Here is a 23483-nt window from a genome sequence, read left to right as displayed (position 1 = left end):
CCCTGGAGATAGCAGGAGCATCTCCGCTGAAGCACAGACGCCAGCCAGGCTGAGCCAGCGCAGGGAGGGGCAGGAGGGGCAAGGCCTCCTGGCGGGTCGGTTTGGTGCGTTGGGGTTTGGAGCAGGGAGTGGTCTGCAGTTCCCAAGCTGGGGGAAAACCTGTCCAGGTTTCAGTGAGGCCACTTCCCAGCTCTAAATAATCGAAACATCCAGAAGGAAGGAACCAGAGGATTCTGCCAATTGGTCTGGAGACTGGGAAGACGTCCCACGGTTATTAATAACCCCTGTTAGTAATGTGTTCTGGGAACTGATTTCATGCACCGGACAAAGGGATTAAAAAGTTGCTGTTGAAGGCAAAGTTGTTTCAGCCGAAGCTCCACACTGTTCTCCCAATAAACGAGCATTTTTCTTCGAGGGAATGCTTAGAGCTGACTGGCCTCTTGACAAATCTGGTGAACTGGGAGCTGTGTGGTTGATTGGCGTATGTGTACAGCCACTCGGTCTTCATAGTGCACTCCCTGTGGGCAGCGCCCATTTCAGTCGGCTCTGAGAGCGGGGGTGAAAACAGGTCCTTATGTGGCTTCATGGAAACAGCTGAGAGGATGGAGCCACTGGAGCAGGGCCTGAGGACTTAGCAGCCTGTCCTACTGGAATCCTGGAAGATAAAAACTATGATAATCAATCCTTGCAAAGTGAGTGCAATGAACTTCACCTTGTTCAAGCGTTGCGGTGATGTTGCAGGTAGTGCTGCTCTTTCGCATGTCTAGGCCGGCTTAGGAAGAGGCCGCAGGTAAATAGATGAGAGACCTGAGAGAGTGTCAGAGAAACAGCTTCCTGTGGAAAGACCGTTAGAAAAGGTCTGTTCTCTTCACTCACTTACTAAACTCTGAGCAACGAGAGGGAAGGGGTCTGTGCTCCAGAGGATTTACATTCCAGCCAAGGAGACAAGAACATCTCTTTGCCTTGACCCCTCCTCCTCCACTGATGGGGTCCTCAGGCCCCAAAGCAGGGTCAGGAGCAGGTCTGTGGTGGGACAAGAGTTTTCTTCTAGCTCTGCCACTTGATCACTGTTCAACTCTGGTCAAGTCCCTATTTCCTCTGTATATTCAGTGCATTCAACACATTCAAAGGTAAATTTTCTTTATCCCTTTCTTGCAGCCAGAAAGTAGACCAGAGGTTTGTTAACTGTCTCTCAACGCCATCCACCTAGACTAGTACAAAAGCCACCTAAACAGTCTTTTGTCCCTTTCCATCCGTTTTTCTTCCTGTAGGAAGAATGATTTTATTAATGTACAGTCTGAGATAGCTAACATTAAAAAGACTAATATACCAGTGTTGGTGAGGATGTGGAGACACTGGAACTTTCATACATTTTGGGCGGGAATGCAACAGGGTTCAGCCACTTTGGAAAACAGTTTGGCAGTTTCCTAAAGTTAAACACACACCTGCCACATATCCCAGCAATCCCACATCTTACCCAAGAGAAATTAAACATGTCCACACAAAAACTTGTACTTGTTTTTCATAGAAGTTTTATCCATAATAGCCAAACACTGGAAACAACTCAAATGCCCATCAATTGGTGAGCAATTGTAGTTATGTACACAAATACCGCTTAGTAATTAAGTGACATGAGTTACTGACATACACAACACGGATGAAACTCGAAAGTGTTATGCTCAATGAGAAGTAGACACAGAAGACTACATGCTATATGGTTTCATTTATATAAAATTATATGTTTCAGAAAGGTCATCAGTGGTTGCTCAGGGCCAGGAGTGGGAGAAGAGGGTTGATTGCAAAGAGTCACGAGAGAACTTTTTGGAGTGATGGTGGTTTTATAACTGTATATATTTGTTGAAACTTGTTGACTTTTTAAATTTTTAATTGGTAAAATTGCTGTATATAAGTACACGAGTAAAGTTTATTTTAAAAATAAATAAAGGCATATAATAATGAAAAAAAACACAATCTGGAAACAGGTTAAAGAAATGATAGCAGATTGAATGATGTGGAGACTTAGACCAGATCTGTTAGGAGTGGAGTTCCACCCAATACAAGGCTGTGGTTGGCATGGTGTGGGAGAGGCAGCCCAGTGCGTTCTTCTTCTAAGGCTGTGCTTCTCAAATTTCGGGCATCCGGACAGCTTAGGGAACGTGGCAAAAATACAAAGGCCCAGGACCTATTCTGCAATGAGCTTGGGTCTCTGTTTTTATTAGGCTCTAGCCACACTGGGCTTCAGTTGTTTCATCAAAGTCACCCTGCTTCTTCCTCCTCAGAGCTTTGTACACTGTCTTTCCTCTCCTGGAATGCTGGAGCACTTTTCTGATCCCTGGGATTGGGTTAAGTCTGCCTGTTATACGCCCATGGGTACTATACTTGCCTTTCATAACACACGTTACCTGCGTAATTGCTTGCGTGGTATCTGTCTTCTCCATTGGACAGTAAGCCCTATGAGGGCCGGTCACCAGTGCTCGGAACGGTGCCTGACACACTGTTAATATATCTGTTCTTTAATCAGGATCCTGAGGAGATGCCCAGGGTACTCAGGGAGGTTGAGGTCAAGACTACGGCCCAGTGGGTAGAGCTAAGTCAGCCCTCTCCTTTCAAAACCAGAGCAGCTGCACATTTAGACTAGTCTTCTCGGTAACAATACAGGCGAGTAGTGGGTTTCCTGGTAAACTAAGCTTTGAGACAAATCTCGGCATGGGGTTTGTCTTCCAAAGGATAGGTTTTCTCCACATGTCTTGACTAGAGCCCATGGGGGTTGCCCATAGCTATGGCCTTCCGATAAGACCATGAGTGCAGAATTTTAAGATCTAACCCTCCAGCTTATAATTCTCTGTGAAAATGAGGGGCAGAAATTAAAATTACAATGAGATGTCTCTAAACACCCACTAGGATGACTAACATCACAAAGACTGACTATACCAAGTATTGGCAACGATGTGGGACGATTGGCAATCTCATATACTGTGGTTGGAAAGATGGGATAGTTTGGCAGTTTCCTACACAGTTAAAATGCACGGATCATCTAACCCGGAGACCCCACTCCTTGGTATTTACCCAAGAGAAAGGAAAGCATATGTTCAATCAAAGCCTTGTACATGGATGTTTAGAGCAGCTTTACTAACGATGGTATAAAACCGGAAACAGTCCAAATGCCCATCAGCTGGTGAAGGGATAAATTGTGCTGCATTCACCCAGCAGGACACTGTGCACCAATAAAAAGGACAAACTACTGGTATGTAAATGATCTTGAACACGTTAGGTTCTGTGAAAGAAACAGACAAAAACGAGTGCATGCCGCAGGCGTCCGTTCATATGAAATTATAGCATAGGCAAACTTTGGGGTTAGAAATGAGATTAATGGTTGCCAGGAGCCAGGCATGGGGGGAAGAGATTGGCAGCAAGAGGGCATGAGGGAACTTTTGGGGTGATAGAAATATTCTGTATCTTGATTGTGGTGCTGGTTGCACAAATATATGCATTTGTCCAAACTCAGTCAACTGTACGCTTAAAATTTTAAAATTAAATAACTATAATTTTATTGTATGCAAATTATATCTCGATAGAGTTGACTTGTTGAAATGAGGGACAAGGACAGTTAAGTGCTTTTAGAATACCAAGACGGGAAAAATCAACTTACAGTTTTGTTCCTTACTGAAATTTAGAATTTAGCCGTTCCTTCACTATGTGGTTGGAGGTGACAGAAAGTAGACAGAACATAGAGCTAGGGGTCCAACAGACTCAGAGAATGTTCTCTCACTTACATACAAGCTCTAAGGCCTTGAGCCAGTTGCTTAGTCTATCCAAGCCTAAATTTGCTTGTCTGTATGGTAATTTTCCATTTAAGAAATAAAATAAAACTCATATTCACACACACATGTTTTATTGATCCATATATGAGATAAATATGTCAAAAGCTTCCCCCAGGACTATACCTGGTATGCAGTTTAAGTAATGTCAACCTCTCCAGCAACAAGTGCCATAAATAAAGTAATATTTAAGTCTGTTTCATTTCTGAGGAACATATGGAAAGCTTCAAAGCACTGGAAAGCAGAACAAATTTTTAATCTGCCCTGAAAACATGGCTTTTGGGAGGAAAAACACATGAAAACGTTGCCACTGGCCTGAGTTGTCTGCTTAAAGAATGTGCCAGCTGAATGAATGTGAGGTTGCTATAATATCTGAGAATGTCCTTGCTTCTGGACTCAGTATGGGGCTGGGGGGTAGGGGAGGGAAGCAATTACTTGCAACCCCAACTCTCTGCACAAGTGATTTTTATGACCTCTCACCCCCAGGCTGTTCAAATGAAGGGTCAACATCCCTGCTGGTTAGTAGGAAATTCTTCACTGACACATACCTGCTTGGTGATTTGTTGGCCATTTTTCCATCTAGCAGGCAGCTGTGGGTAATGTTTAGCCAGAAAAACAGAGGCTAAATTATGCAAGCCATGTTTACAATGTAAATAATGCTGTGTTGAGCGGGGAGAAACTCCCCCCTTGTCACACTGGGGGTGGCGAGAGTATATACGGGCTTCTCTGTGTTTTACTCACAGAACAGGTGTCCACCAGCCCTCCCCCCACCCACAGGCCTGAGAGACCTTGCTGTCAGCTGGCGGGGACTTTTGCAAGCGCTGTTTGAAGGTAGCGGCACCTGCTAACAGGACAGAGTGAGGTTTCTATTTCCTGAGTTCACTGGGCTGAAAGGAATGTCCTCCGGCCCCAGCAGCCCCTGCACTCCAGCCATGTCAGCCTGGCAGTACCAGGGAGGACTTGGAAGCTTTCTTCTGTCCCAGCACTGATCTCCAGCTCATCTCTGATAGTACAATTTCCAATTCTGTTTGTTATGATAAGACTTTACTTTTTTAAACCTGCAACTGTTTCAAATCTGCCAGTTTGGGAAAATCTGTCACCTGTATTAATTAGTACATTTTTGGTTGCCTCTGGTAGAAACTTAATTCAAACTGATTTAAGGGAGGAAAAAAAGGAAATTATTGGTATTCGGTTGGTGCAAGAGTAATTGCGATTTAAAAGGTTAAAAATAATTGCAGAAACCGCAATTACTTTTGCACCAACCTAATACATCTTAATGAAAAGTCCCGGGGATGTTGGGCTTGGCTGGAGTAAGGGATTCAAACAAGCACGTCAGGAATGCATCTTCTTTCATCTTTTTGTTCAGCTTTCCTTTGGGTTGGCTTTATTCTCAGGCTGGAGCTCCCTGTGGTGACAAACAGGCCACCAGCAGCTCCAGGATTGCATGCAGGGAGTTCAGAGGCCCTGTGGAAAGACTGCCCATTTCCAGTTGTTCCAGCAAGAGTCTAAGGGAAGACACTCGAATTCTGTAACATGCCTGCCCTGGGCCTAGGCCTCGGGGCCACCTGCAAGACCCCAGGGTAGAGTCACTTCATTCAAATCACATGGGCTGATAGTGGGGAGAGGTGGTAAATTCAAGGAAAATTGGGGAGCTAATGCACAAGGGACGGATACTGGGCAAACAAAAGCAACACATATCTGCCTCAATCCTTTTTCTGTTTCTTAATAATTTCCCAGCATATTGGCTGTTCGTGTGCTGAATCTCAGGCCCTCCTTAACACCCCTCGTGGCATCAGCTAATTTCCTCGTTTGCTTTCCTCCTCCCCAATTACCTAGTAGGTCACTTCTCCCACTTACACTGTCACTAGTCACCCACATATGCCATATTCACTTGCTGGGCATGTCCTGAGTACCTATTCTGTGCTGTCGATTGCTAAGTATGGCAGACGGGGTGAGAGTGGCACAAAGTTACACAAGACCCAGCCCTAAGGAGACAGACAAGTAAACAGTCACCACAGTGGGGTGTCCCCTGGCTCCTGGCAGCTGATGCTCACTTTTTTGTGTTCCCATTATTTGTACCTCAGAATGGCTCTCTGGATCTTAGACTCTGATCTGTGAGTTGGACAGGCTGAGTGGCAGAGGGGTGTGCTCAGGGCAGGTGAGATTTTACTCAGCACTAGAGAGTGGCACCGATGCCCAGGCCTGTGTGGTCTCAGATCTCTCCCTCCCCGGGGCACAAAGGGGTTGAGCAGAACTGTTTTCCCACTGAAAATGTACAGTGAAAAGGAGTCAGAAGAAGAACTCCAGAAGTTAGGGCAAGAAAAACCTCAGAGATTGGCAAACTCAGTGTCTTCTTTCCCTGATCCAAGCTCCCAGGCTCAGTGAGCCAGGGGAAGGGGGTTGGACCATGAGAAGCCAGGAAGTTCCTGCATGGCCTGAAGAGGACCCGCATCCCTGACTTCCTCCCCAGACCTCCTGCCTCTGCTAGCACTGGAGCCCAGGCTTTCTGTAATGTATGTCAATTGCATTTCCTGAGAGGGAAAAATTAATCTAGTAAGAAAAAAAGGGCAATGCCTTTGGTTTACAGAGTATCATTTCCAAAAAAGGATGATGAGTTACTGAGAAATATTTCCATTATACAAATAGAGAAAGTAAGAAAATAGTAAGTAGCTAATATTGACTGGAAGAAATGGTGTGCTGGGAACTAAGATAAAAGACAGAGATAAGCCGGGAGCCTTGGGGCACACAGAAGGGGCACCTACAGTAGTGTAGGTGTTCAGCATGGATAGATTGCGAGTGACTGTGTCATAGTTCATTGAAACTGAGACACCTGTGGATTGTAAGACTCCGTCATTTTATGTACCTTTAAGAAAAAAAGCATTGTAGGACATACAGAAGAAGCCACCTCAAGACTCAAAGGGGGGCCACAGAGGTGGAACAGGCTGGTTCCACACCTGCGTGTGACCATTAACAAACAGGAGGGATACCTCAGCTGTGGAGCTACCCCTGGAGGGGCAAGAGGCCCTACCCCACACCGGGAGGCTCCCCAGCCCACAGATCCAGTGCCACGGAGAGAAGTCCCCAAAACTTCTGGCTGTGAAAACCAGCAGAGATTGTGGCTAAATGAGATGGAGGATGGCTGGAGTCCCAGACACGCCTCTTAAAGGGCATGCACATGGACTTACTCACTGATGGACTCACTCACTCTGACCTCCAGTGCTGGGTAAGCAGCTCAAAAGGCACCAGGGATATATGGGGAGGAAATGAATTGTCTGGCTGCAGGGTAGGGGCTGGAGGGACAGCTTTCTCCTGGAAGGAGGAGCTGGTGGAAGCCATTGTTTCTTGTTGAGCCATCCCCACTCCCAGCATGCATTCACAGGCAACCACCTTATCTGTGTCTTCATCAACCTGGCAAACACCTTTCATTTGTCCCGCCTTGGTGATTCTAAAACTCCGCTCCACCCAAATTTGGGCACACCCAAGCCATATGTACAGTGGCTTTTCTGTACATATGGTCTGTCTTGGCTCATGCTGGGACTCTCCTAAAATCTCTTAAAGGCTCACAATATCCAAACAAGCAGCATTTGGCTTCAGCTTATCCTATACCTCTGGCTGGGCAGCTCCTAAGCCAGGCACTAGCAACAGCCAGCCTTGGTTGACTGGTTGGCCTCTTGAGAAACTTCCAAGCTCAGTGCAGGCAATAGCCATTTATGGATTGCTTTGTGACTCATGCCAGGTGACCCCGGGCAGTGCACAGGCTTCAGCTGAACTTGACCAGCAGCAGGTCTTCTCCCAGAAGGCCCCGGGAATGGCACCCCTGGTGGCCAGCTTTGGACTCAGCTGAAGGCATCCCCTGGCCACCTCCAAGGACAACACAATCAAATGGCAGGAACCAGAGCCCTGCTAAAGTGAATCTTAATCCATAGTTTCAGTGTCTGCACAACAACTCCTCCACTGTAGTCACAGCCAGTCCTCACAACCAATCAGTCTGAGGGTCAGTCCCTACCACTGGTGTGTAAACAGCAACCAAGTCTCAACAACAACCCACACAAGGGACACACCTTGAGCACCTGGCTCAGGTGACCAGAGAGACTGTGCCACTGGGTTCCAGAAAACACCTACTACATAAAGCCACTCTATTAAGACTAAGAAAAATAAAAACTTTACCTAATACATAGAAAAAACACAGGGAGGCAGACAAAATGGGGAGACAAAGAAACATGTCCCAAGTAAAAGAACAGAACAAAGTTCCAGAAAAACATAACTAAACAAAATGGTGACAAGCAATCTACCAGACACAGCGTACAAAACACTGGTTATAAGGAAGCTCAATGATCTCAGGGAGAACTTTAACAAAGAGATAGGAAACATAAAAATGGAGATAGAAAACATAAAAAATAACCAGTCAGAAATAAAGAGTATAATAACTGAAATAAAGAATACATTATAGGGAATCAATAGTAGATTAGATGAAGCAGAGAATCTAACCAGCAATTTAGAAGATAAGGTAGCAGAAAACACCCAATCAAAACAGCAAAAAGAAAAAATAAATTTAAAAAATAAGGATAGTTTAAGGGGCCTCTGGGACAACATCAAGCATATCAACATTCACATCATAGGTGTACCAGAAAGAAAAGAGAGACAGAAAGTATTGAAAACCTATTAGAAGAAATAATGATGGAAAACTTCCTTAACCTGGGGAAGGAAATAAACATAAAAGCCCAGGAAGCACACAGAGTCCCAAACAAGATGAATGCAAACAGGCCCACACCAAGGCACATCATAATTAAAATGCCAAATGTTAAAGACAAAGAAAGAATCTTAAAAGCAGCAAGAGAAAAGCAGTTAGTTACCTACAAGACTGTCAGCTGATTTCTCAACAGAAACTTTGCAGCCCAGAAAGGATTGGTAGGAACTATTCAAAGTGATGAAAAGCAATGACCTACAACCAAGATTACTCTACCCAGCAAAACTATCATTTAGAATCAAAGGACAGATAAAGAGCTTCCCAGACAAGAAACAGCTAAAGGAGTTCATCACCACCAAACCAGTATTACAAGGAAAGTTAAAGGGACTTCTTGAAGAAGAAGGAGGAGGAGGAGGAGGAGGAGGAGGAGGAGGAGGAGGAGAAGGAGAAGGGGGAGGAAGAGGAGAGAAGAAATGATAAAAAGTATGAATAATAAAATGGCAATAACTACACATCTATCAACAATTACTTTAAATATAAATGGATTATATGCTCCAATAAAAAAATAAGGTGGCTGAATGGATAAGAAAACAAGACCCTTACATATGCTGTCTACAAGAGACTCACTTTAGATCAAAAGACACACACAGACTGAAAGTAAAGCAATGGGAAAAAAATATGTCATGAAAATGGAAACAAAGCAAACAAACAAACAAACAAACAAACAAAACGCTGGGGTAGCAATACTTATACCAGACAAAACAGACTTGAAAACAAAGACTATAATAAGAGACAAAGCAGGACCCACTTCTGGGTATTTATCCGAAGAAACCCAAAACGTTACTTCAAGGGGACATGTGCATCCCTATGTTCATTGCAGCATTGTTTACAATGGCCAAGATGTAGAGGCGGTATGGGTGTCCATCGATGGAAGAATGAATAAAGAGGAGGTGGTATTCCTTGGCCAGGGAAGGGAATGGGTTCTCGCCATCTCCGGTGGCATGGATGGACCTGGAGGGTACTGTGCTGAGTGGAGTATGTCAGACAGAGAAAGACAGATGCAATATGATTTCACTTATATGTGAAATCTGAAGACCAAATAAACAAACAAAACAGAAACAAACTCAAAGATACAGCAAACATTTTGACAGTTACCAGATGGGAGGGAGGTTGGGGGTGGGTGAAAAAGAGGAAGGGATTAAGAAGTATAAATTGGTAGTTACAAAATAGTCATGGCTATGTAAAGTAAAGCATAGGGAATATAGTCAATAACATGGCAATAACTATATTGCTAGGTGTGTACTAGACTATCATGGAAATCACCTCTTAAATTATATAAATGTCTAAGCACTATGCTGTACACTTGAAATTAAAATAAAATAATACTGAATGTCAAATGTAACTGAAAAATTTGGAAATGGGGGTAAAGTGAAGGGGAATAAGAGGTTCAAATTTCTAGGTGTAAAAAAACCACGGGGGTGGGGCGGCCCGGCAGTCCAGTGGCTCAGGCAGTTGGAGCTCCATACTCCTAACTCCGAAGGCTGCCGGTTCGATTCCCACATGGGCCAGTGGACTCTCAACCACAAGGTTGCCTGTTCAACTCCTCGAGTCCCGCAAGGGATGGTGGGCAGCGCTCCCTCCAACTAAGATTGAACACGGCACCTTGAGCTGAGCTGCTGCTGAGCTACCGGATGGCTCAGTTGGTTGGAGCACGTCCTCTCAACCACAAGGTTGCCGGTTGGACTCCCGCAAGGGATGGTGGCTCCGCCCCCTGCAACTAGCAACGGCAACTGGACCTGGAGCTGAGCTGCGCCCTCCACAACTAAGATTGAAAGGACAACAACTTGACTTGGAAAAAAGTCCTGGAAGTACACGCTGTTCCCCAATAAAGTCCTGTTCCCCTTCCCCAATAAAATCTTAAAAAAAAAAAAAAAAAAGTAAAACAAACAAACAAAAAACCCACGGGGATGTAATGTACAGCACAGGGAAGATAGACAATAATATTGTGATAGTGTTGCATAGTGTCAGATGGTTGCTGGACTTATCATGGTGATCACTTCTTTAGGTATGTAAGTCCTGAATAACTATGGTGTACCCCTGAAACTAATATAATATTGTATGTTAGCTATATTTAAATAAAAATGTTGAAAGAAAGAAAGAGAGAGAGAGAGAGAGAGAGAGAGAGAGAGAGAGAGAGAGAGAGAGAGAAGAAAAGAAAGAAAAAGAAAGAAAGAAAGAAAGAAAGAAAGCAGTCTGCCCATGACACTCTCGCACACCATTGATGAATGCCTATGGTCAAATTTGTGGCATGCAGATAGAACTTCCCAAGTGAGAGGAAGAAGAGTAAGTGCCAAAGATCTATGGTTAAGGGCAGGCCAAGGACTTAAATAGGAGAAATCATTTATGTTACATGAGTTTGGATGTTAAGCATCTCAGAACTTTGGGACAGACTCCATAGCAATCACAACAAAAGTATGGTTTTCTGAGGCTGGGTCCTTGTTGTCTTGTTGCCTCTAATGGGATCCTCTTTCTTAATCTGTCTATGACTGTCTCACATATGTAATTAGGGATTAGAGGAATGATGTTTTTCAGACCAACAAGCAGCATAAAAATGCCTGACAGAAAATAAAAAGAACATCCTGTAGGACAACGTCAAATTTTTCTAAAGTGAAGCAAAATATGAAGAAACTGATACGTAACTTCTAGAAGTTTCAGTGCTGAAACATCTTTTAATTTAAAAAATAAATTAAAATGTAATGAGAAGAAAGATGTTGGAGCTCGGCTAATCTGGGTTGGAATCCTGACTCCAAACTTAAAGCCAGAGTCCTAAGCAGAGTTAATGTGCCAAGGAATAACGAGGGCGGTAATAGCGTCCAGAACAGCTGGAGGGCTCCTGCTTCTCACCCTTGTGCTGCAACATGGGAAGTATCAAGTTACTGCTGATGAGGGGGTCGCTTTAGCCTGATTTGACTCTTCTTTCATTATTTAATTGTTTACACAATAAAGTAACTTGTATAAACTTAAAGGATAATTATATAATCTCAGGGCTGAAAATAAGCTTCGATATCCTTTTCGAGGTCCCTGCCACGTTGCTAAACCCAATGGTGTATTTTCAACCTTCATTTCACTTGACCCTCCCAGCAGCGGGGGGGCCCAGTTGATCACTCTCTCCTTGGTAACTCTTCACTTGACTTCCCAAACCCCTCCCACCTAGCTTTCCTCCCACCTCACTGTATATCCTGCTTTTGCTGGTTCCTGCGCATTGTCCAACCTCTAAACATAAGAATGCTCCGGGGCACTCGCTCCTTTGTGAGCTCATTTAGTCTTGTGGCTCTACCCTGAGTTTATGAGTCCAGCTGGACTCTCCTCTGACTTCAGATTTGTATCCCCAGCTGCACACTCGAACAGGCATCTTAGACTTGACCATGTCTAAAACGTAACTCCTGATCTCCACTCTTCCATCACACGTCTTCCCACAATCTTCCTCAATAAATGCACCTCCGTTCTTCTGGTTGCTCAGGTCCAAATCCTTGCTGTCAAACTTGACTCCTCTTTTTTCTCTCTCTCAAACCCACAGCAAAATCATAAGCATATCTTGTTGGCCGCCTTCAAAATATATCCAGAACGTGAGCACTTCTCACTTCCTTCACTTCTATCTCCCTTAGTCCAACCCACCATGGGAAGACGGCAATAGCATCAACTTCTTCCTATGTGTCTTTACAATCTATTCTCACTGCAGCAGCCTGAGCAATCCTTTTAAAATGTACATCAACCAGTGCTCTCCATCTCAAGGTTTACAATGGTCTTCATGGTCTTGCCCCATCTGGCATGTCTTTACTTTCCCTCTTTGCTGAAGACCTAATCTCCTCCTACTTCTTTCCTTGCCAACTCTGCTACATTGGTCTCCTTGCTGTTTCTAGAATAACAACACCTGCCCCCACTTCTGGGCTTTGCATATGCTGTTCCCTCTGCCTGAAAAGCTTGTCCTCCAAGATCTCTGCATGGCTCCCTCCCTCCTCTGTTTAAGAGGTCTCTGCTCCAATGTCATCTTCAAAGTGAGGCCTTCCCCATGACTATTTTGTAAAAACCCCCTTAAAATGACAACCCCACTTCCTCCGCTAGAAGTCCCTGTCCCCTTTTCTTGTTTTATTTTTCTTCACAGCACTTACCACTTTCTGTCATAATACATATTTCTCTTATTTCTTTCATAATTGCTTGTCTCACAATACTAGAATGTAAGCTGCTTAAGGACTGGGAATTTGCTGGTTTTGTTCTCTGATAATCCCAGTGCCTGACCTCACAAATATGTTTTTAATAGATTAATTAATGAAACAAATATGATGTGCCAGCATTTTCCTAATCCTGGGGATATAACTACGAACAAGACAAAGCTTTTGCCTTTAGAAATATGGGTACTTGGAGTGGGCTGGGGACACAATTAGAAAACAGATAATGAAGGGGAAACCAGGGTCTCTTTATTCAAGTGATGGAGTGGCAAGGGCTTCCTGAGGAGGCGACATCCTGGGGGATTGAGACACTGGGGAGATCAGCTGCTGCAGACGCTGAGGGGGGGAGAGCCCTTCTCTACTGTGACAGGCAGGGGGGCTGAAGCACAGCGAGCAACGTGTGGACAGAGACTGACTTCTCACTTGATACCTCCTGGAACCGTTTGAATTTTTGTACCTTTTATACGTATTCCTTATTCAGGTAATCAATTAAATTTAAATAATAAAAGAAAAAAGTCATCAGGAAATCATAAATAATGAGCTAGATGAGTAGCTTATGCCTTTATATGGCTAGTTCTACATTAAAACCAAATCAGATAACTGGCTACACACAAATTCGGGAAACAGTTATACAATATTCATTTACTAGTTTGAAAATGACGTTTACGAACTCACCCTACAGAAACTGCTACATACCTCATTGCTGAATATCACTATGGTCACCTTCGAAGTACTGCCCTCGGGAAGCTATGCAGTGACGCCAGTGCCTAGTCCACCCTTCAAAGCAATTTTGGAACTCTTTTTCTGGAATGGCCATCAGAGCTGTCATCGTATTACCCTCGATGTCCTGAATGTCATCAAAATCTCTTCCTTTCAATATTTCCTTTATCTTTGGGTAAAGAAAGAAGTCATTGGGGGCCAGATCAGGTGGGTAGGGAAGCTGTTCCAATACAGTTATTTGTTTACTGGCTAAAAACTCCCTCACAGACAGTGCCATGTCAGCTAATGCATTGTCGTGATGCAAGAGCTCCTTCGGGACCATTTATGCACACACCCTTCTCATGCCAAGATTTTTAGTTAAGATTTTTCTAACTGTTTCTCTATTGATATTTACTTGGTCTGCTATGCTTCTCACAGTCAGCTGACAATTTTGACGCACAATTCGATGAATTTTTGCTATGTTTTCACCAGTTCAGCTTGTGACTGGCAGCCCTGACCTCTCTTCATCAGTGACGCATTGTCTCCCCTCAGAATAACGTTTAATCCATTTGTACACTGCTGTTTTTTCATGGCATTCTCCCCATCAACATGGACTAACATGTCTCTGATTTCACTTCCACTCCCGCCAAGTTTAACAAGAAATTTAATGTTTGTTCATTGCTCTAATTCAAGCTCAGACATTCTTGCGATGGTACACAAAAACACACAATAATAATAATGAACACCACCCAGCAAGACCACATGTCGACATGAACACAGCTGTGAGACACTGATATACCAAGGTTATGAAACCTTATCGAGCTGTTCGTACAGTGCTGCCAATGTAAGTGCATGGTGGCAAGTTCGCGAACTTAATTGTCAGACCTTGTAAACTACAAGTTTGCAATTTTTATTATACCAAGCATGCATCGGCAATGATATTTTTAAAAAGCTAATGAGAAAAATAGCTGCAATATTTATCACCTAGCTAAGTGATAGAAGAAAAATTGACACATTCCTTCAGAAAAAAAAAAATTGCCAATGATTAACCTGTACCACTGCCAAAAATATTTGAATAGTTTCTCTCTTGGACAGATAATTAGGATTTTTCATGGTTTCTTTTGCAAAAGTCCTGCTTCCCTCCAAACCAGTGTTTTCACCCTTGCCTTTGGAACACTCAAACCACAGAAGAACCTGTGAATGAAGCTGCAGGATAATAGCATTACTCACGGCACATTTGCTACGGAAACTATGTTTGGCAAGTATCAAATGTCTGAATTTCTTTTCCCGGGCACGGTAGGGTTGACAGCATTTATTTATAAAGGGAGACTCTATAACTGGCCACTTATCAGCACAAAAAATGTAACTTTCATAATACCACTGCAAATTCATTTCCTTCTTTCTTTTAGCACAAATAGAAGCAGAGCTGGCCAGCGAGATGCTTGGTAAGCAATTAAATGTAAAACAGATTGGTTACTAGAACTGGAGAAATTTGTAGACAGGTACCGTGTTTCCCCGAAAATAAGACCTAGCCAGACAATCAGCTCTAATGCCTCTTTTGGAGCAAAAATTAATATAAGACCTGGTATTATATTATATTTTATTATATTATATTACATTATATTATACCCAGTCTTATATTATATTATACAAGACCCGGCCTTATAGTAAAATAAGACTGGGCCTTATATTACTTTTTGCTCCAAAAGACGCATTACAGCTGATTGTCCGGCTAGGTCTTATTTTCAGAGAAACATGGTATGTAAAACATTCTATAACTGGATCAATGGGACTGTAACTCCTGACCCAAGTTAAGCCCTAACTTCCCAGTTATTGGGTTTTTTTGTTTATTTTTGAGAGAAAAAAGGCCAGAAATATATCACTTAGATATAACTTGAAAAATAATTCCAAAATGTTGAAATTTACTAATTGAAGTAGAAAAATGCCCCATATTCTAAGTCCAGTGTTGTATTTTGTGTTTATAATTCAGGGCTCAAAATAAAAAATAAAACCTGAAAGAGCACAGAGTAGAAAAGAGGAAATACTCTGAACACTACGGGCTAAAGATTGTATTTAAAGTGATTATGGTAAGAAAAAACAGTTCTCTTATATGAACTTTTCCTTTTAAACAGAGCCATCAAATTCTAATATACACTGGGGAACACCAAATTATAAAACTGTTTGCTCACAATTATTGCACAATTAACCTAAGTTATATTTATTCATAACTACATGCAATTACATAAGCTTAAAACTTTTCATGGTTCGTGTCATCAGTACGCCGTATTGCTGGTGATTTGAAATCCTTGGGCAAATATATTTTTCAACAATAACCAATCAGCATCCAGTTTCTTAAGAGTCATTTCATAGTAGCAGTTTCCTCCCTCTAGTTGTGTAGAAATTGGTGGTGGTGATGGTGGTGATGGTGGTGGTGGTGGTGGTGATGGTGTGTATAAAGTGATGCTTCTCAGAAAGGTGTTAGTTTTTTTAAATGTAAACATTAAGGTATAAATCACTTAATAATTTTGCAGTTTTAAGTGAAATGAGTTGACTGTAGCTTTAAGTGCCTGGGATCTACTGCCACCTAGTGTTACGTTGCTTTCAGTTATTTCAAAGCTGAGCACATAAGAATGGAACTCATTAATATTTGCCTCCTCCCACGCTTGCCCCAGTGCCCCATTTCTGCTTCCATTTCAAAAAGTCACCAGGTCTTCTCACTACAAGGTTTTCACATCTTTCTTTTTTAACATTGCCACTAACTATATAGCATTCATGCTTATCCTGTTGGAAGGAAACTTTAAGGGCGTGAGCCAACTCTGGTCTTTGGTTTCCTTATCTCTAGAGATTTTTTTAATTAAATGAGTTAACATATTAAAAATGCTTATGACAATATCTGATACATGCAAATATTTAATAAATGTTTAACACATGTTACTTTATTAACACATACCTTAAATTATGTTTGAGCACTTAATGGAAATACAAGTGTTGAAAATATTCATTAGGCAGAGATCCAAGACGCAGAGCAGATAAAAACTGTGCCGGTGTCTTTCTGTGAACACATTAAAATTACAACTAAATTATAGAACAATCAACCTGGAGAACCATCTCAAGAGTAGCTAAACGGAAGTCCTATAACTAAAAATACACAGAAGAAGCCATGGCAAGACTGGTAGGAGGGGTAGAGACATGGAATGGGCTTCAAACCTCCCTGTGGTGATTGAGAATCAGGAGGGATATCTCAACTTCGTTGTTCTTCTCCAAGGAATGAGGGACCCCAGCTCCCTACACCAGCGTCCCCAGCCCAGAGTACTGGTGCCTGGAAGAGGAGCCCCTACAACATCTGGTTGTGAACAACAGTGGGGATTCTGATCATTTGGGTGGGATGGAAGGCTGTGAGAAACCCAGACGTCCTTTTTCTTTTTCTTTTTTTTTAAGGAGGATGCAGCTCACAGTCGCCCATGCAGGAATTGAACCGGCAAACTTGGTGCTACCAGCACTATGTTCTAATCAACTGAGCTAACAGGCCACCCCCCAGACATCCTCTTAACTGGCCCGCACACAGGCTCACTTGCTCAGAGGCATTCACCTTGGGCTCCAGTGGAGGGATGGTGACTCGGGGGGCCTCAAAGACATACAGAGGGCAGACGAGATGTGTGGTTGCTGGGGGAGAGTTAGAGGATAGTCAGCATTTTCCTGATAAGCGGTCCCCTTCCTGTGATTTGGGCGCCATCTTTCCTGTATTGAACGCCCACTCCACCATAGCCAAATCTGAATCTGATTGGTCTGGTGAGCTCCTCTGCCCCCCCCCCCCCCGCTGACTCAGCTGGGACCCCACCCCACCTGACTCATGCATAGCTGCAGGCACTTTCTCTGTGAGTAGCCAGTCCCTCCCACATTGCACGCTTTCTTGGAAAACTATCAGAGTCCATCGGCCCAGGTGAACGGCGACTGACCTTGATGTGATCTGAGATTTTCTATCGATGGTTTCTTTTGCTGTGCAGAAGCTTTTAAGTTTCATATAGTCCCATTCGTTTATTTTAGCTTTTACTTCCACTGCCTTTGGAGTCAAATTCATAAAATGCTCTTTGAACCCAAGGTCCATAAGTTTAGTCCCTATGTTTTCTTCTATGCAGTTTATTGTGTCAGGTCTTATGCTTAAGGCTTTGATCCATTTTGAATTAATTTTGGTACATGATGACAGATAGCAGTCCAGTTGCATTCTTTTGCACGTGGTTATCCATTTCTCCCAGCACCATTTCTTGAAGAGGCTGTCTTTCCTCTATTGTATGTTTTTAGCTTCTTTGTCAAAAATTATCTGTCCATATTTATGTGGTTTTGTTTCTGGGTTCTCAATTCTATTCCATTGGTCTATGTGTCTGTTTTTCTGCCAATACCATGCTGTTCTGATTATTGTAGCCCTGTAGTACAAGCTAAAGTCAGGGAGTGTGATACCTCCAGTATTGTTCTTTTTTCTTAAGATTGCTTTGGCTATTCAGGGTCTTTTGTGGTTCCAAACAAATCTGATGATTTTTTGTTCTATTTCTTTAAAAAATGCCATTGGGATTTTGAAGGGGATTGCATTAAATCTGTATATTGCTTTGGGTAATATGGCCATTTTAACTATGTTGATTCTTCCAATCCATGAGCATGGAATGTCTTTCCATTTCTTTCTGTCTTCTTCAATTTCTTTCAAAAACGTCTTATAGTTCTCAGCATATAGGTCCTTCACATTCTTGGTTAAGTTTATTCCTATGTATTTTATTCTTTTTGCTGCAATTGCACAAGGAATTGTTTTTTGTATTTCTTTTTCTGAGATTTCATTGTTAGTATATAGGAATGCAATGGACTTTTGTACGTTGATTTTGTAGCTAGCAACTTTACTGTATTCATTAATTGTTTCTAATAGCTTTTTGGTGGAGTCTTTAGGGTTTTCTATATATAGCATCATGTCATCTGCAAAGAGTGATAATTTAACTTCTTCATTCCCAATTTGGATGCCTTTTATTTCTTTCTCTTGCCTGATTGCTCTGGCAAGGACTTCCAACACTATGATGAAAAGCAGAGGTGATAGGGGACAGCCTTGTCATGTTCCTGAACGAAGAGCAAAGGGCTTCAGTTTCTCACCATTAATTATGAGATTAGCTGAGGATTTGTCATATATGGCCTTTATTAAGTTAAGATACTTTCCTTCTATACCTATTTTATTAAGTGTTTTAATCATAAATGGATGCTGTATCTTGTCAAATGCTTTTTCTGCACCAATTGATATAATCATATGATTTTTGTCCTTTATTTTGTTTATGTGATGTATCACATTGATGGATTTGTGGATGTTGAACCATCCTTGTGCCCCGGGGATGAACCCCACTTGGTCGTGATGAATAATCCTTTGAATGCATTGCTGCATTCGATTTTCTAGAATTTTGTTTAGGATTTTTGCATCGGTATTCATCATAGATATTGGTCTGTAGTTTTCTTTTTTTGTGTTGTCCCTGCCAGGTTTTGGTATCAGGGTAATTAATATTGGCCTCATAAAATGAATTAGGGAGTACTGTGTCTTCTTCAATTTTTTGGAAGAGTTTGAGCAGGATTGGTATTAGATCCTCTTTGAAGGTTTGGTAGAATTCACTAGTGAAGCCATCGCATCCTGGACTTTTGCTTTTGGGAAGGTTTTGGATGACTAATTCAATATCGTTACTGGTGATCGGTCTGTTTAGATTTTCCAGTTCTTCATGGTTCAGCCTTGGAAGGCTATATGTTTCTAAGAACTTGTCCATTTCTTCTAGGTTATTAAATTTGGTGGCATAGAGTCCTTCATAGTATTCTTGGATGATCCTTTGTATTTCTGTGGTGTCTGTGATAACTTCCCCCTTTTCATTTCTGATTTTGTTAGTGTCTTCTGTCTTTTTATCTTAGTGAGTCTAGTCAAGGGTTTGTCAATTTTGTTAATCTTTTCAAAGAACCAGCTCTTTATCACATGAATTTTTTCTATTGTCTTTTTGTTCTCTATTTCATTTAGTTCGGCTCTGATTTTTGTTATTTCCTTTCTTCTGCTGACCTTGGGTTTCACTTGTTCTTCTTTCTCTAGTTCTTTATGTGTAACATGAGGTTATTTATTTGGGATTTTTCTAGTTTCTTGAGATAGGCTTGTAATGATATAAATTTCCCTTTTAAAACTGCTTTCACTGCATCCCAAAAATTTTGGTAGGATGTATTTTCATTGTCATTTGTTTCTATGTATCGTTTGATCTCTCCTCTAATTTCTTCTTTGACCCGGTCGTTCTTTAAAAGTATGCTGTTTAATCTCCATGTATTTGTGTTTTTTCCTGCTTTCTTTTTGCAGTTGATATCCAATTTCAAAGCCTTGTGATCAGAGAATATGCTTGGTATGATTTCAATCTTCTTAAATTTGCTGAGGCTGATTTTATGTCCCAATATATGGTCTATCCTTGAGAATGTTCCATGTACACTGGAAAAGAATGTATAGTCTGATGTTTTAGAATGAAGTGCTCTATATATGTCAATTATGTCCATTTCATCTAATGTGTCATTTAGGCTGCTATTTCGTTATTTATTTTCTATTTGGATGATCTACCCATAGCTGTAAATGATGTATTTAAGTCCCCTAGTATAACTGTGTTTTGGTCAATTTCTCCCTTTAGTTCTGTTAGTAGTTGCTTGGTATATTTCAGTGCTCCCTGATTGGGGGCATAAATATTGATGACTGTTATGTCTTCTTGTTGTACAGTCCCCTTTACCATTATGAAATGTTCATCTTTGTCTCTTGTTATCCTTTTCACCCTGAAGTCTGTTTCATCTGATATCATTATGGCTACACCTGATTTTCTCTGGGTACCATTTGCTTGGAGTGTCAATTTCCACCCTTTCACTTTGAGTCTATGCTTGTCCTTGTAGCTGAGATGTGTCTCTTGGAGACAGCATATGGTTGGGTTTAGTTTTTTGATCCAATCTGCTACTCTGTGACTTTTTATTGGTGAGTTCAGTCCATTTACAATTAGGGTGATTATTGATATGTGAGGATTTCCTGTCATTCTATCTTTAGTTTTCTGGTAAGGCTGTGTGTCCATTGTTTCTTTGCCTTTTTGTTGTTGTCTATTATTTCTGTGTGGTGGTATTCTATGATGTTTCCCTTTGTTTCTTCTTTTATTACAGTATATATTTCAGTTCTGGATGTTTTTTGAGTGGTTACCCTTAAGTTTATGTAAAAGAAAGTTTGATATTTAGAGTATTCCATTTTCTTCAGCATGCTTACTTTCTCCATTCCCATATTCCAGTTCAGGCCTTTACTCTCCCCGTTTTTATTGTTTGGTTGCCACAAATTGTCCCTATTGATGGTGGTCGAATAGACTCCTGTAGTATTTCTTGTAGTGCAGGTCGTGTATTAGAAAATTCCCTCAGCTTCTCTATGTCTGGAAAGGTCTTTATTCTTCCTTCATATCTAAAGGATATCTTTGCTGGATATATTATTCTTGGCTCATAATTTCTCTCTTTCAATAGTTTGAATATTTGGTTCCACTCCCTCCTGGCTTGTAGAGTTTCTGCTGGAAAATCTGATGATAATCTAATGGGCTTTCCTTTGTAGGTTTCTGTCCTCTTTTTCCTGGATGCCTTGAGGATTCTTTCTTTGTCATTGATTTTAGACAGCTTCAATACAATGTGCCTTGGAGAAGGCCTGTTGGGATTGAGGTAACTAGGTGTTCTATTTGCTTCTTGGATATGATCTGAGATTTTCAATGAGTCACTCCGGGCTCAGCACTGGCCCAAACCAGAGTCTACATTAACCTGGTGACCATAACTCTTCCCACTCTCACTAGAGTTCCTTGAGAACCTGCCTCACCCAACTTGCTTACTGCATGAGATTTTTTCAGTGGCTGAAAGGGAGCTGGCAGGTGGCAGCAGGCCTTGGGGAGTCCTGGCTTTTTGTGGAGTTACTCCAAGCTTGGTGCTGGTGGTAGCCATCCTCAGCTTGCAACATGGTCTCTCCCATGTGCCTCCAAGTTTGGCATAGGCAGCGACCAACTGGGAATCACTTTGCAGCTCCTACTAGGTAGCCCCTGGCCAATGACAGGCAGTGTCTGACATGGGCATGCACTGGAGCCCCTCCCAAGAGGCCCAAGAACCAACATACTTGGAGGCTGGCTTCAGACCATAGCAGAGCACTGCCCAATTAGCCCCACAAGTGGCAAATACAAAGGATATTCTCAATAGGCACCAGAGTCTGTGAGGGCAAATTCCACTCAGTCAGGTAAGCCTCCCACAAAGCAGCCTGTAAGCTCTGGACATGGCAAAACCCCACAGCCAGTTAGCCTAAGGGTCAATGCCATCCACTCATGTGCCAATAGCAATCAAGGCTCCACTATAACAGGAGGGTACCACAAACCACACAAGGGACACTCCTGGAGCACCTAGCTCAGGTGAACAGGGAGACTGTGCCATTGGACCCCACAGGACACCTACTACATAAGGCCACCCGGCCAAGACTGGGAGACATAGCAGATTTACCTAATACACAGAAACAAACACAGAGAGGCAACCAAAATGAGGAAACAAAGAAATTCGTTCCAAATGAAAGAACAGGAGAAAAATCCAGAAAAAGAACTAAACGAAATGGAAGCAAGCAACCTACCAGACACAGAATTCAAAACAATGGTTATAAGGATGCTCAAGGAACTTAGTGAGAACTTCATGAAAGAGATAGTAAGCATTAAAAAGGACATAGAAATCATAACAAAAGAACCACTCAGAAGTGAAGAATACAATAACTGAAATGAAAACTGCACTGGAAGGAATCACCAGCAGACTAGATGAAGCAGAGGATCAAATCAGTGGTTTGGAAGACAAGCTAGCAGAAAACAGCCACCTGGAACAGCAGAAAGGAAAAAGAATCCAAAAAAGAGGATAGTTTAAGAGACCTCAGGGACAACATCAAGCATAACAACATTCACATCATAGGGGTACCAGAAGGAGAAGAGAGAGAGCAAGGGATTGAGAACCTATTCGAAGAAATAATGACTGAAAACTTACCTAACCTGGTGGAAAAAATAGACATACAAGTTCAGAAAGTACAGAGAGTGCCAAACAAAATAAACCCAAATAGGCCCACACCAAGACACAGTATAATTAGAATGGCAAAGATTAAAGACAAAGAGACAATCCTAAAAGCAGCAAGAGAAAGACAACTAGTAACTTATAAGGGAGCTCCCATAAGATTGTCAGCTGATTTCTCAACAGAAACTTTGCAGGCCGGAAGGGATTGGCACAAAATTTTCAACATCCTTAAAAGGACCTACAACCAAGACTATTCTACACAGCAAGACTATCATTTAAAATCAAAGGACAGATAAGAGCTTCCCAGACAAGAAAAAACTAAAGGAGTTCATCACAACCAAAACAGTACTACAAGGAATGTTAAAGGGACTTCTATAAGACACACACACACACACACACACACACACACACACACACAACCAAAACATAAAAAATATGAATAAAATGGCAATAGCTACATACCTGTCAATAATTACTTTCAATGTAAATGGATTAAATGCTCCACTTAAAAGGGGCTGAATCGATAAGACAACAAAACCTATACATATACTGCCTACAACAGACTCACTTTAGATCGAAAGACACACATAAACAGAAAGTAAAGGGATGGAAAAATACATTTCATGAAAATGGAAATGAATAAAACAAAAAAAGCTGGGGTAGCAACACTTATTTTAGACAAAATAGACTTTCAAGTAAAGACTATAGCAAGTAACAAAGAAGGACCCAGTAATCCCATTTCTGGGTAATTATCCACAGAAACCCAAAATGCTATTTCAAGGGGATGTGTGTATCCATATGTTCATTGCAGCATTGTTTACAATGGCCAAGATGTGGAGGCAGCCTGGGTGTCCATTGATGGAAGAATGGATAGAGTATGTAGTACATATATACAATGGAATATTGCTCGGCCATGGAAAGGAATGGGTTCTTGTCATCTGTGGTGGCATAAATGGATTTGGAGGGTGTTGTGCTGAGGGT

At 41.9% G+C, this 23483-nt stretch overlaps 2 long non-coding RNA genes across 2 annotated transcripts in view; one reads left to right on the top strand and one right to left on the bottom strand.

The window, feature by feature from the left end:
- Window positions 1–552: 552 nt before the first annotated feature.
- The window catches only part of LOC148754844 (uncharacterized), a 27227-nt gene continuing 4296 nt past the window's right edge, over window positions 553–23483 (top strand). Inside the window, exon 1 of the long non-coding RNA XR_016019753.1 lies at window positions 553–692. This is a non-coding gene — a long non-coding RNA (uncharacterized LOC148754844). The remainder of the gene's footprint in view (window positions 693–23483) is intronic.
- LOC148754845 (uncharacterized) lies at window positions 10731–17219 on the bottom strand. The gene is made up of 3 exons (XR_016019754.1): window positions 17020–17219; window positions 16381–16482; window positions 10731–13620 (listed from the first exon to the last, which is right to left on the bottom strand). It is a non-coding gene; the product is annotated as an uncharacterized LOC148754845 (long non-coding RNA).

The sequence above is a fragment of the Rhinolophus sinicus genome, chromosome 17 (assembly GCF_057876585.1).
Source record: "Rhinolophus sinicus isolate RSI-liver-muscle chromosome 17, RSI-T2T, whole genome shotgun sequence".
Classification (NCBI taxonomy): domain Eukaryota; kingdom Metazoa; phylum Chordata; class Mammalia; order Chiroptera; family Rhinolophidae; genus Rhinolophus; species Rhinolophus sinicus.
Note: the sequence above shows the minus strand (reverse complement) of the source record. Positions and strands in the feature narration are given on the sequence as shown.